The sequence below is a fragment of the Oncorhynchus keta genome, unplaced genomic scaffold, assembly GCF_023373465.1.
Source record: "Oncorhynchus keta strain PuntledgeMale-10-30-2019 unplaced genomic scaffold, Oket_V2 Un_contig_1202_pilon_pilon, whole genome shotgun sequence".
NCBI classification, from domain to species: domain Eukaryota; kingdom Metazoa; phylum Chordata; class Actinopteri; order Salmoniformes; family Salmonidae; genus Oncorhynchus; species Oncorhynchus keta.
Window position 1 is genome coordinate 186,003 of NW_026277734.1, and position 15,023 is coordinate 201,025.

Below are 15,023 nucleotides of genomic sequence, written 5' to 3' on the forward strand. Positions count from 1 at the left end.
ACGGTGCGCTGAATGACCAGTTGAAGAATGTTGTGGATATGGTGACCCAGAGAATGACTGTGTATGTGCTGCACGGGTTTTGTGTTTTAAAATGGTCACAACCATATTGCACATTGTTTTGGGGAAATGTGTCATTCAGTACAAACCGTCAAGCAATTAGCAAATGTTGAACCGAACTGAATGCACCCCTGGCATCTTGGGTCCAGATTTCAATCATCACAATTTGAGCTTCTTTGTCAACAAGCAGGGAACATTTAAACACACCTCCAAAATTTAGCACATGTACACATAGGAATTTACACACACACATCCCGAGAGACTGTTTACTTCTGAGAGACTGCTTACTTCTGAGAGACTGTTTACTTCTGAGAGACTGTTTACTTCTGAGAGACTGTTTACTTCTGAGAGACAGTTTACTTCTGAGAGACTGTTTACTTCTGAGAGACTGCTTACTTCTGAAAGACTGTCTACTTCTGAGAGACTGTCTCCTCCTTTATGTTGGAGATGGACAGGCACTCCTGTGGGAGAGCACACACACACACACACACACACACACACACACACACACACACACACACACACACACACACACACTGAAAATAACATTGATCCAAACAACAAATACACAACGCTACTATCTTTGATTATTCGGCTGACCATTAAAAAGCCACTCTTGTAAATGGTGCATCCTATTGGCATGTTATTCCTATAATACCCACAGCACCCTGTAGCCTGCAGCCTGTTTCCTTTCCTCACTTAGCAGAGTGGTCCAGGACACTGACCCCAGTGACACATCCAAAAAGCATGACCAGCCATACACATGGCCAAAGCTCATTACCCAGCATGCAAGGCTGAGTATGGAGTGAAGCTCTTCATCGCAGGTCAGGAACCCTTTCACTGGGGGGGGGGACACATAGTGAATAATGCATGGAGGTGAGTAGGGGAGCCTGATGAAAGGACACTGTATGAGCTGATGAACATGAGAAAGAGCTTGACAACGGCCTCAAAGGGTTGTTGTTTTGTGAATAAAATGAATCATATTGGAATTACAAATGGCTGTGTGTTTTTAAGGGTGGTGGGTGTATGATACAGCCTAACCCTGTCTATGATGTTTACTGTTTATAAACATTTTCCACACATGATTACAATTCTATTGATCGATCTATTAGGCAGAGCACGTAATGATACGCTAACAGAGCATTTGTAACCTGCATTTGCCATGACTGAGCACCACCACAGATCCAGAAATATTGTTGTTTTATAATGCAAGAAGACATGCCCTTATGAGAACCTGCTTCATTAGCTTAATTGTAGCCTGCAGTCTACACACACAGAGACACACACAAACACAAAGTCCCCTAATCTGCAGTAATCAAAAATACATTTGTTATTGATTTGCTTAATGCCTTTTACAATGTGAATGTTTCATCTGGAGTAAATATGTCTGAAAATACCACAATTACCTCGCTGTTTCTCAGGTTAATGAGTACAGCTCCCAGCCTGGTTGTACACAAGCAGAGTAGGAGGACACACTGAAACATTGGTCTCGTGCTCCTTTAAAAAAAATGGGATTCTGGTACTGCTGACATGAAATCAAATGTGATGTACGTTTTCAGCCAGGTCACAGCCTATGTTGAACAGGGATGACTTGAGACTTTTTTTCTTCTCAAATTAAAACAGGACAAAAAAGAGCAACATGAAAACTCATATCACAACATGAGAACTCATATCACAACATGAGAACTCATATTACAATGCCACTTGAGAGGGTTCAACATAAGTTTAGTCTAATTCTGCAGAAATTCAATGTTAGTTATATGAATACAACAGACTAGATCTTGGTCTCAGGATAGCAGGTAGCCATCCCACCTCTGCTCATTTTCATACAGAGTTGTAGCATCCGTCCACATTCCACAATAAACCTTGTAGCCAATTGCTGTAGTCATAATGAATCAAAACCTCCTTACCAGATATTTTTTAGAGCCATATATGATCACAATTTATGTTTTTACAACTGTTTTTGCTATTGAATGAAGCATACTTTTATCCCATTTAGTTAATAACAGACAGATCATTTAAAATGACTGTGTATGTGCACAACCGCGACCCCTAACGTCAGATATCTGAATCTGCCAATGAACAAAAAAAACAACCGACAATCTTCGATTTCATTGGCCATTGCCTTTCTCACCGGGGCCTCTCATTGGTTCGTCAGATCTCCACCCTCTCGTACTGTCTCGCGGTGTCAGAGTGCTAGCAGTGGGAAGCAGATGCGCGATTGTGTGTCCACATTAAATGTTGCGCGAAGGTAAGGCATACATACAGCCAGCCTCTTGTGAAAAGAAACATTCAGAGAGAAGCCAGCTATCTAAGTAATTGATTTCAGAATCCCTGGATATTCAGCACTATAACTGAACAGGACATTTATTGAGCTTTTGTCGCAGGTAAGTCACACGTCTTTCAGCATTCTCATGTTTATTATTGCCCATGTAATGCTAACGTCTGTTTGCAACAATTTTCCATTCTCCACATACACAGCCAGCTGCTAGTGAGGACAACCATCATATGTTGTGCCTTGTTCAGACAGTATAGCCACGGAAATGGCTCTTTTTGCCGTACTAGCTTGTTTGCTAGCTAAGTAGCTCGCTATCATTGTATTTGATATGATGCATGGAAGTTACATGTACACGTTAGCCTGCCAGCTAGCTAACGTTACAGTAGTGGACCAGCCAGCAATGTTTTAAGACATCAGCTGGCAGCTACGTTAGCTTCTTGTAGACACACTCGTACAGCCACAGCGGGTAACGTTAGCTAGCTAACTAGCTATATGTTTTGCAAGTTGCACAAAAACACTAACTAGGTATGTTGGTCAGTGTAAAGGGATAAAGAAAAGAAGGAACGCCACATTTGGGTACCTTAGCAGTGTTCATGCCTTCTTGACATTCTAGCAAGCTCCTGCTACGTGGCCAGTCTCTCATGCGTTCAACTCTGAACTTCTGAGTTTAGGCGAGTAAACTAGCTAACTATTTCTAACTACCAGATGGTACAACATTAAAACTTGAGTTAACCTGTCTGTACAACCCAACCACAATGAAAGTAGATTCCATCCTCTGTCCAGTTTTAGAGTTTGGCTATGCTACCATAGTATAAAACTAGTCCGATTCATCTATGGGTGTTTTCAGTCATCTTTAAAGCGAACACTGGGGATAAAAAAAAAATCCAAATAACTCAGTTCTCTTTGTGTTCACACTGCCCTTGCATTTGAATGAGGACTCAACTATTTTGCCAGTTCACTTCACCTATTTTGTGGTCTGAGTCACATTGCTATGTTTAGAATGGACCCAAGATATGTTTAACATTTTCATTCAATGCACTCTTGAGTTTTTACAAATGGAAAGGAAGCCATTCAATCAGAATGTGTTATTGGACAGCTAGATATACCTACTTACGTTGTTGGAAGCTAATAGATTGCATTTAGTTAAGAGATGAGACAATCATTTTAATCCGAAGATACCATAATATTTACATGTTAATCGTAACAGAATAAATGGCAGAAGAATAACTGCAGATTAAATAATGCTGTCATGGTAAATTGTAAACCTAATGTTGGGTACTGCCCCTTTTGAGAGCTAGAATAAATGTTGTACCCTAGTATGTGATTATCACCAAATACAGTATATTATCACCAAATACAGTATATTATCTCCTCACACTATTCAAACCCCACAATCGAATAAACAGTCTATGAAGCTCTCTTAGCCTATAGATCACATATTGCAAATAAATTATCTGAACTAAACTCCACAATTTTTTGGGGCATTTCTGTGCATTCTTGACAATCGCTAATCAATATCCAAAACGTGCAGGTTTGTGGGAAAAATGTGCCATCTCTCTTAAATGGCACTAATGTGAGGGGTTATGTCAGGGAAAGCGGTGGCGCTGGGATAACGACATGTAAACCTTGGGAGATTTTTGTTCATATTACCCCCCCCCCAAAAGTGAAGGGAACCGAGTTCAGACCATCTCTCAAGATGGTTTCACTTTGTGTCGAGGGCTCTTTTGAGGGGTCTGAGTTCCTTTGGAAAGTTCACACTGTACAATTTTCTTTTTGCAAACTGCATTGAGTTCTCCAAAGTTGTCTGAAAGGGACCAAGTGTGAAAACAACCTAAAACAGGGGTGTCAAACTTATTTTGCCCCGAGGGCTGTATGTTTGGCTCCCCTGATCTTTAAAAAATACACAACTTTTCAGAAATAAAAAACTGTCACACAACTGTCAATTATATTCTATCCAGCCTCTTCACCAATTAACGGAGGTTCATCCAGCTTCCCTTTGTTCTGGCAAACTGTTTCTGCAGTCTTGGATACAGTTACTTTTTGGGGCTTTTGTGAGCACTGGCTCAGCCCACTTGGCTGTTGTGTCTGCATCTCTCTGGTCTGAGAAGCAGTCTTTGCTCTGTGCGCTCTAGCAAGCCTAATGCCTTCAGAAAGTTAACACAATTGGACTTTTTCCACACTTTTTGTTGTTGTTAGACTGAATTTGAAATGTATTAAATTGAGATTGTGTCACTATTTTCCCCCCCCATTTATATGTGTGCACACACACAAAATAAAAAGCTGAAATGTCTTTATCTTTAGTCAAGTATTCAACCTGTTTCTTATGGCAAGCTTAAATAACTTCAGGAGTAAAAATTTGATTAACAAATCACATGCTTTTGCATGGACTCACTCTGTGTGTAATAATAGTGTTTAACATTAATTTTATAATGACTGCCTTATCTCTGTACCCCACACATACAATTATCTGTAAGGTCCCTCAGGTCGGCAGTGAATTTCAAACACAGATTCCACCACAAAGACCAGGGAGGTTTTCCAATGCCTCACAAAGAAGGGCACCTATTGGTAGATGGGTATACATAAAAAAGCAAGCAGACATTGAATATCCCTTTGAGCATGGTGAAGTTAATAATTCCGCTTTGGAGGGTGTATCAATACACTACGAAGATCCAGATGCCCGTCCAAACTCAGTTGCTGGAGAGGAAGGAAACCACTCAGGGATAGCACAATGAGGCCAATTGTGACTTTTTAAAGGGGTTACAGAGTTTAATGGCTGACAGGAGAACTGAGGATGGATCAACATTGTAGTTACTCCACAATACTAACCTAAATGACAGAGTGAAAAGAAGGAAGACTGTATAGAATATAAATATTCCAAAACATGCATTCCTCAATACAAGGCATTATGTTTGTAGCAAATCCATCACATCACTGAGTACCACTTCATATTTTCAAGCATGGTAGTGGCTGCATCATGTTATGGGTATGATATTAATCGTCAAGAACTAGGATGTGTTTTTAGGATAAATAGAAACAGAATAGAGCTAAGCAAAGGCAAAATCCTAGAGTAAAACCTTGTTCAGTCTGCTTTCCAATAGACACTTGGAGACAAATTCACCTTTCAGAAGGACAATAACTTAAAACGCAAGACCAAATATACACTGGAGTTGCTTTCCAAGATGACATTGTTCCTGAGTGGCCTAGTTACAGTTTGACTTAACAACTGCATGAAAATGTATGGCAGACTTAAAAATAATCAACAATCAACTTGATAGAGCTTAAATCATTAAAAATAAATAATAGTATGGCAATATTGTTCAATCCAGGTTTGGAATGCTCTTAGACTTACCCAGAAAGACTCACAGCTGTAATCGCTGCCAAAGGTGATTCTAACTTCGGTTGTTGAACACTTGTGTTATATATATGTGTGAATACGTTCTTTAGGCACTGTATATGCCAAAAAAGCCTCCATGGTTTGGCCTTGGCAGTGTGCACTTTTGTCAGAGTCAGCGACTGTCATTTGTAGTTTACGTGTCCTCCCAAACCCATTTCAAAGCCCTTTCTTCAATGAGTGTCCTTCATCAGCACATTTTTTTCATACGTTCTTAAATGATTCTTTCTGTGATTGAAGTGAAGAGCTAGCTGATGCTCAAAGGAACGGTGGATCAGTTGCTATTCAGACTTCCAAAAGAGACTCATCAGTGGAAATGCCTTTTCATTCATAAGCACTTTTGAAAAGACCTGGGGACTACATCTTTTCTAGAAATGTGATGCATAATGGGCTCATTGGGTTTAGAGTTTAATTTGAGATTTCTGCTGCAGCCAATGTTCTCTCTAAGCTGTGCAAGCACACACAGTAGCCCCGAGACGCGCAGCTCCCTGGGACTGCAGTGCAGAAATATCAGCCTGCAGAGAATAGCTTGAGATTAAACTTCACTCAAATTTCTAGAGCAGTGGTCACCAACCAGTCGATCGATTGGTCAATCTCCAAGGCATTCCAAGTCGACCTTCAAACATTTCTGTAAAAACCCCAACGATAAATCCTTGTTCCTATTTTTTTTATTTATTTGTCTCCTGCTGTTGGTGGTAGGTGTTGGTGGTCCTTCTGTAGCTCAGTTGGTAGAGCATGGCGCTTGTAACGCCAGGGTAGTGGGTTCGATCCCCGGGACCACCCATACGTGGATAAAAGCGTCTGCTAAATGGCATATATTATTTATTATATTAGGTGCACCCGGGTAGGGGAAAGGTTGCCATTTTGAACCATTTCATGTGTCTGTAGGTACAAACTCTCCCTTCCCGGCAGGCCCAGAGAGCAAACCAAGTGCACTAAAGGCCTACCGCTGTCCAATCAGTTGGCTCAGACCGACCGCTGTCCAATCGGTTGGCTCGGACCTACCGCTGTCCAATCGGTTGGCTCGGACCTACCGCTGTCCAATCGGTTGGCTCGGACCTACCGCTGTCCAATCGGTTGGCTCGGACCTACCGCTGTCCAATCGGTTGGCTCGGACCTACCGCTGTCCAATCGGTTGGCTCGGACCTACCGCTGTCCAATCGGTTGGCTCGGACCTACCGCTGTCCAATCGGTTGGCTCGGACCTACCGCTGTCCAATCGGTTGGCTCGGACCTACCGCTGTCCAATCGGTTGGCTCGGACCTACCGCTGTCCAATCGGTTGGCTCGGACCTACCGCTGTCCAATCGGTTGGCTCGGACCTACCGCTGTCCAATCGGTTGGCTCGGACCTACCGCTGTCCAATCGGTTGGCTCGGACCTACCGCTGTCCAATCGGTTGGCTCGGACCGACCGCTGTCCAATCGGTTGGCTCGGACCGACCGCTGTCCAATCGGTTGGCTCGGACCGACCGCTGTCCAATCGGTTGGCTCGGACCGACCGCTGTCCAATCGGTTGGCTCGGACCGACCGCTGTCCAATCGGTTGGCTCGGACCGACCGCTGTCCAATCGGTTGGCCCGGACCGACCGCTGTCCAATCGGTTGGCCCAGATGATCGTGTCTGCAGTAACGTTGCAGGCATTATAGAAAGCTGAAGCAACGTTGGTACTGTGAGATTTCAAAATGTTTAAAACCATGAGAGAGACTCAATGAGTACAGCAAAGAGATGCTAGTTTTATGCCTGAGTTCATGTTTCAGTTCTTACTCAGCACTGTCAACACTTTGTATTCAACACTTTTATAAGCCATGAAATGCGAGTTCTTTGTATTTCCACTCAGCGCTACAACAAGCAGTGCAGCAGTAATGAATGAGTAGGAAAGTGTATCGATAGGCTTGCGTTATTTGGGTCTTTTAATATCAAGGAAAATGGTATTTTCTCTGTTCATAGGAGTAACAATGTGAATTTGTGCATGAAGTAGAAATAATGCAGTGCGACTCGAGTTTAGCCATCAGCTGGAGGACAGTGTTTCCTTTTGGTCAGTGGAGGGGTGTTGAGAGGCGGACCCTCAGTCTGCTGTGAATGACCATCAGCTGGAAGACAGTGTTTCCTTTTGGTCAGTGTAGGAAAGGGGAAGTGGAGGGGTGTTGAGAGGCGGACGCTCAGTCTGCTGCTCTCGCCCTCCGCTGTGAATGACCATCACAAGTAATACAAAAACATATCTATTACTTGTGTGATCGAACCCTGAATTCGGGGTGTGAACCCTGAATGCTGATTGGCTGACAGGCGTGGTATATCCGACCATATACCATGGGTATGACAACTTTTTATTTTTATGCTCTAATTCCATTGGTAACCAGTTTATACTAGCAATACGGCACCTCAGAGGTTTGTGTTATATGGCCAATATACCACGGCTAAGGGCTGTCTGCAGGCACTCCGCGTTGCGTCGTGCATAAGAACAGCCCTTAGCCGTGGTATATTGGCCATATACATTTGAAGTCAGAAGTTTACATACACCTTGGCCAAATACATTTAAATTCAGTTTTTCACAATTCCCGACATTTTAACCCTAGTAAAAACTCCCTGTTTTTAGGTCAGTTAGGATCACCACTTTATTTTAAGAATGAGAAATGTCAGAATAATAGTAGAGTGATTTATTTAAATTTGATTTATTTCATCACATTCCCAGTGGGTCAGAAGTTTACATGCACTCAATTAACATTTGGTAGCATTGTTTAACTTGGGTCAAACGTTTTTGGGTAGCCTTCCACAAGCTTCCCACAATAAGTTGGATGTATTTTGGCCCATTTCTCCTGACAGAGCTGGTGTAACTGAGTCAGGTTTGTAGGCCTCCTTGTTCGCACACGCTTTTTCAGTTCTGCCCACACATTTTCTATAGGATTGAGGTCAGGGCTTTGTGATGGCCACTCCAATACCATGACTTTGTGGTCCTTACGCCATTTTGCCACATCTTTGGAAGTCTGCTTTGGGTCATTGTCCATTTGGAAGACCCATTTGCGACCAAGCTTTCACTTCCTGACTGATGTCTTGAGATGTTGCTTTAATATATCCACCTCATCATCCTTCCTCGTGATGCCATCTATTTTGTGAAGTGCACCAGTCCCTCCTGCAACAAAGCACCCCCACAACATGATGCTGCCACCCCTGTGCTTCATGGTTGGGATGGTGTTCTTCAGCTTGCAAGCATCCCCCTTTTTCCTCCAAACATAACGATGCTCACTATGGCCAAACAGTTCTATTTTTGTTTCAGCAGACGAGAGGAAATTTCTCCAAAAAGTACAACCTTTGTCCCCATGTGCAGTTGCAAACCGTAGTCTGTTTTTTTTGTGGAGGTTTTGGAGCAGTGGCTTCTTCCTTGCTGAGCGGCCTTTCAGGTTATGTGGATATAGGACTCGTTTTACTGTTGATATAGAATATTTTGTACCTGTTTCCTCCAGCATCTTCACAAGGTCCTTTGCTGTTGTTCTGGGATTGATTTGCACTTTTCGCAGCAAAGTACGTTCATCTCTAGGAGACAGAACGTGTCTCCTTTCTGAGCGGTATGATGGCTGCGTGGTCCCATGGTGTTTATACTTGCGTACTATTGTTGGTACCTTCAGTCGTTTGGAAATTGCTCCCAAGGATGAACCAGACTCGTGTAGTTCTACAATTATTTTTCTGAAGTCTCAGCTGATTTCTTTAGATTTTCCCATGATGTCAAGCAAAGAGGCACTGAATTTGAAGGTAGGCCTTGAAATACTTCCACAGGTACACCTCCAATTGAATCAAATGATGTCAAGTAGCCTATCAGAAGCTTCTAAAGCCATGACATAATTTCCTGGAATTTTCCAAGCTGTTTAAAGGCACAGTCAATTTGATGTAAACCTCTGACCCACTGGAATTGTCATACAGTGAATTATAAGTGAAATAATCTGTCTGTAAACAATTGTTTGAAAAATGACTTGTCATGCACAAAGTAGATGTCCTACCCGACTTGCCAAAACTACAGTTTGTTAACAAGAAATTTGTGGAGTGGTTGAAAAACGAGTTTTAATGACTCCAACCTAAATGTACGTAAACTTTGGACTTCGACTGTGCCACACCACCTTGTGCCTTATTGCTTGAATATAATAAAGTCCAACAACAATGCATTGGCAGCAAAGACAGTATGCATTGATAATGGGCCTATAGTTTACTGCACAAACCTTATTGCTACAGTGCTGTTTTTAATTGGTTATTAATGTTGCATAGGCTTATGTCTAAGTCATGTTAATAAATCTAAGCGGTAGATCTCAGCTTGCATTTGGACTCTGATCTTGACTCAGAAAAGGTTGGTGACCATTGTTCTAGAGTTTTCCCTGTTAACGCTATCAACGTTTCCCTTTACTATGGCAATTGTGATTGACTCAACGCAATGTTAGCCACTTTCAATGCAACACTACCCAAAATACTTTTACTGTAGGCAGAACGCATCGGAGTAGGATTCTATTGCATTGACATGCACTACTCAACCTGTACTCTACACATACCTGTGCTGCAGTAGGCCTATATGCAAATAGACTGTTGCCATATATGGATGTGTGCCATTTACTTTGAGCTGGACTGTGTTTACAGCATGATCAGTCATGAGTAAATTATTTTGTTTTGATCAAAGCGAGAGCTAAATGTATCCACGTGTACACATTTTGTTCATATCTTTTGCTAGTTAGTGAGTTAGCCAAGTTACAAATAATTTGTAGTCAGCAATGGGGAGTGATTGCTTCCTCCAAGAGCACAAAACACATGCATTTCTAGATCTCTTTGGAAAGAGAGTCAGGTAAAGAGCTTTTTTGTTTTGTCTTCGGGGCAGTGCTGTGTTTTGAGACGGGCTTGAAATAAGCTAAGCCAACAGGCAGAGGGTAACTGTTTGATTCTCTGTAATAATGGTATGGGAATAATAATGCATTTTATTTTGTAAAGTGGTTTCTTGCATCAAACAACATTTTCAGTCACCTTGGCCTCTGTTAAAACGAACTTAGTGGGTGCACCCTCAGTGTTCAGTCAACGGGCTGGAAGTTGCACTGAATTTTTACTATTTTCAAGTTTGCACTCAGCATACTTTACATTTTCTCCCAATGTTAAAGGCCTGACCTCTAGTCTAATTCTTTTTTTTAATGTTGCTGTTATTTCAGTCATGTTATTCAGACTACTTGAGAACTCGAATAGACCACGTAGGTGGTTAATGCCCCCAGTGTGTGAACAGATGTGAAAAGCAACATTAGCCAGATCACTAGGCTACATGCGTGAGGAACCTAGGTTCTGTAGGCTAAATGGTGTGGGGGAATGCAGTGTTCAGGGAAATGTTGGCGTCTCTCATTTGCATGATGAACTAAATTAGTTCTGGGTTTGAACAAGCTTATGTTTTCTCAGCTTACCACCCCATTCTATTGGGAGCAGTTATCATCTTGGCTAAATTAATGAATGATAAGTTGGGCTGATTATCAGACTGTCAAAAAGTAAGCTAATTATTGTGTGTGTGTGAGGCTTTTGTATCAGTTGCTTTGCATTAGCCTAAAGAGAGATGGTACCGTCTAGCTTCCTGCCACAGATATACACATTTCTTCTGTTTTTCCCCTTTTATTGTTTGAAGGAGTCTGGGTAGTACTACTTCCTGTTCCGTAGCTTTGGAAAGCAACCCTCAACAATGAGCTGCTTTTATGAGCTTTGAAATATTCCAGCTGAAGAAATTTGTATTCAAGGAATGTTAACATTTCTGTGCCCTGAGGAGATGCCATTGTCTCTGGGGGTTTTGCCTGCCGCCCATCAAAGCAGAGTCCTAAGGCAGACTGAGTGGCTTTATGACACTTGTTTGGCTTTGTCCTGCCCTGTGGTGTTTGGCTGGGAGGTTATCAGAGGTGGGGTGTCTGGGGCCAGGCATACAGGCAGATGGCCACTCTGTGCTGCTCATACCCTACTGGAGCACACTAGGAAATCCTCTAATTGTCATGTCCTTTTGGGACGTGGCAGTGAAGTGGCAGTGCTTGAACATCTCCCGTCCTGTTTTCTGGCTAAATTGCGTTTCAAGGACCCACGACCATGTTAACTCTTGCTCTTAACAAATTGTTCGGCTTGTTTTCAGTAAGGCTTACCTACACGGTGTCGACCCCAAGGCATTGTCATCAGTGACAAGTGTATCTAGCAAACAACCAAAACATTATTTAAATATAGTACAATTTAGTATGCTTCAGTGGATTAAATATCCAATGTTAACAATATAACAGCTTTCTCAGTAATGTATTTATGAAATTGAATTAACACAAATCTTTTGGAAATGTAAAAGTCCCCCTGTCAAGGCTGTTTCAGGGCAAGACTTTTGAAAACTTAAGGAATAATTAAAGAGATGGGCCTGGTACTAGCAGCAGTGTAGCCTCATAATGATGGGCCTGGTACTAGCAGCAGTGTAGCCTCATAATGATGGGCCTGGTACTAGCAGCAGTGTAGCCTCATAATGATGGGCCTGGTACTAGCTGCAGTGTAGCCTCATAATGATGGGCCTGGTACTAGCTGCAGTGTAGCCTCATAATGATGGGCCTGGTACTAGCTGCAGTGTAGCCTCATAATGATGGGCCTGGTACTAGCAGCAGTGTAGCCTCATAATGATGGGCCTGGTACTAGCAGCAGTGTAGCCTCATAATGATGGGCCTGGTACTAGCAGCAGTGTAGCCTCATAATGATGGGCCTGGTACTAGCAGCAGTGTAGCCTCATAATGATGGGCCTGGTACTAGCAGCAGTGTAGCCTCATAATGATGGGCCTGGTACTAGCAGCAGTGTAGCCTCATAATGATGGGCCTGGTACTAGCAGCAGTGTAGCCTCATAATGATGGGCCTGGTACTAGCAGCAGTGTAGCCTCATAATGATGGGCCTGGTACTAGCAGCAGTGTAGCCTCATGATGGGTAGCAGCAGTGTAGCCTCATAATGATGGGCCTGGTACTAGCAGCAGTGTAGCCTCATAATGATGGGCCTGGTACTAGCAGCAGTGCCTCATAATGATGGGCCTCATAATGATGGGCCTGGTACTAGCAGCAGTGTAGCCTCATAATGATGGGCCTGGTACTAGCAGCAGTGTAGCCTCATAATGATGGGCCTGGTACTAGCAGCAGTGTAGCCTCATAATGATGGGCCTGGTACTAGCAGCAGTGTAGCCTCATAATGATGGGCCTGGTACTAGCAGCAGTGTAGCCTCATAATGATGGGCCTGGTACTAGCAGCAGTGTAGCCTCATAATGATGGGCCTGGTACTAGCAGCAGTGTAGCCTCATAATGATGGGCCTGGTACTAGCAGCAGTGTAGCCTCATAATGATGGGCCTGGTACTAGCAGCAGTGTAGCCTCATAATGATGGGCCTGGTACTAGCAGCAGTGTAGCCTCATAATGATGGGCCTGGTACTAGCAGCAGTGTAGCCTCATAATGATGGGCCTGGTACTAGCAGCAGTGTAGCCTCATAATGATGGGCCTGGTACTAGCAGCAGTGTAGCCTCATAATGATGGGCCTGGTACTAGCAGCAGTGTAGCCTCATAATGATGCAGCATTTTTTACTAACATTCCTAAATTTACATTTACATTTAAGTCATTTAGCAGACGCTCTTATCCAGAGCGACTTACAATAAATCTCTTCTTATTGTCAAGGTTGTATGGAAACGTAAGTTGTAGCTGTAATCAGTGGCTCATGTGACTTCTATCTTGGTAGTTACAATAGTTCCATGTTTCAACCCATAGACACACACACACACACACACACCAGCAACCCTGCTTTCAAGAGCGACAGTTTACAACCAATGAAACCAACCCCGTCCACGCATAATTGGCACTTAGCAGTATGTCTTGATAATCGTGAGTCTCACCTGCAGTGCCTTGATAAGATGCAGAACTTTCCCTCACGTTCTCCTTTATTAACTTTTGCTAAAGCTTTGGGGAGTCTGCCAAGGCCCACCAAGTGCTTTGATTAAGAGGCATATGATATTTCAGTGGACTAATTATACTGGAAGGTGCGAGGGGAATTTTTAATAGGGAGTTTGGCTGAGATCAGGTCTCGAGCACAAAGGAAGCCGAAGTGAAATGGGAAGAAGTAATTTGGCCTTCAGCGATTTTCAGATGAGGCCTTTTCCGCTGTCTTTTTGTTTTACTGCAGCACCTCTTAATGAGCGTCCGTAGGAGCCGTTCCATGTACTTTCAGCAAGCTATGACACCCACCATCTCAGACCATACTATTTATTTTCATCATGAGCACAATCAAATGGCTCTACCCAAAGTTACAAATAAAATGTTGTGATCCGTTCAATGAACATGAGACCAGTGACATTTTATAAAAGGGTGTGGCAGAAACAGTGGCATCTAGTGGACAAAACCGGGTATTTTCACACTTTTGTTAAGTAATGCAAGCGACTTCAATGGCCAATTTCTCGGAACAGGGAAAAACCACCAGGTTAACAGGGAATACATTACATAGTATGACGAAACAATACTCCAAGCCGTTTCTCCATATTACTTGTTAGACATGGGGAACTGATAATGGTTGTTGGGGGCTTTTGATTACGTTGTTGGATTCCTCATGACTTACAATAATTATGGTCCAAATTGGATGTTAGGTACTATATTTATTGAGTCCTATAAATTAAAAGGACCAATTTGGGTGTAATCAATTAGCTTAGTTTCTCAGACCAAATAATGTTTCAGGAATGCTAATCTTATTTCTAACTACAGGAACAATTTCAACATGACCTGTAGCCATCTTGAAAGGAGATTTTGAAAAAAATAGGAATACGACTCCTGGTAAGACTATTGTGGGCCTGTGCAGGCCTGGCCAACTAGCTGGGTCTCATTTGGTTGCCTCAGGACCTCTGTACTCTAAAATGTTGGGTCACTGGCCTGTTCTGCGGCTGCCTTTTTTAAAAAATAGGCTCACTGTCAAGTAGACACTAATAGGTAGATTGATCATCTGCCCCAATGCTTCAGTCACTTGAGTCTGCTCATTGAGGGGGTTTAGTCTCTGTACCGTGAGTGGAGCGTTAAGCCAGGCGCCCCATTGAGACTAATAATAGTGTAGTGCTGGAAGGCCCTGCCCTACTTTGGCTCCTAGCTGGACACTTCCTGGAGCCTGCAGCCCTCTGGTAAGTCACTCCGGTCATTTGGATGGCTGGGATACTGGCTAACTAACATTGCTGTCAGCAAGACTGATAAGATGGATCATCCAACTGTGCTTCATTCAGCCATGCCATTAAAGTTCAACACAGTTGTGGTAAAACAAACGTGCAAGTT

The 15,023-nt window shown here is 42.9% G+C and overlaps 1 protein-coding gene across 1 annotated transcript in view; it reads left to right on the forward strand.

Annotated features, from left to right (window-relative positions):
- Nucleotides 1-2,261: 2,261 nt before the first annotated feature.
- The window catches only part of LOC118372181 (D-glucuronyl C5-epimerase B-like), a 79,418-nt gene continuing 66,656 nt past the window's right edge, over nt 2,262-15,023 (forward strand). The window contains exon 1 of the mRNA XM_052500845.1: nt 2,262-2,444. The gene's annotated coding sequence lies outside the window, so the exon portion shown is untranslated. The remainder of the gene's footprint in view (nt 2,445-15,023) is intronic.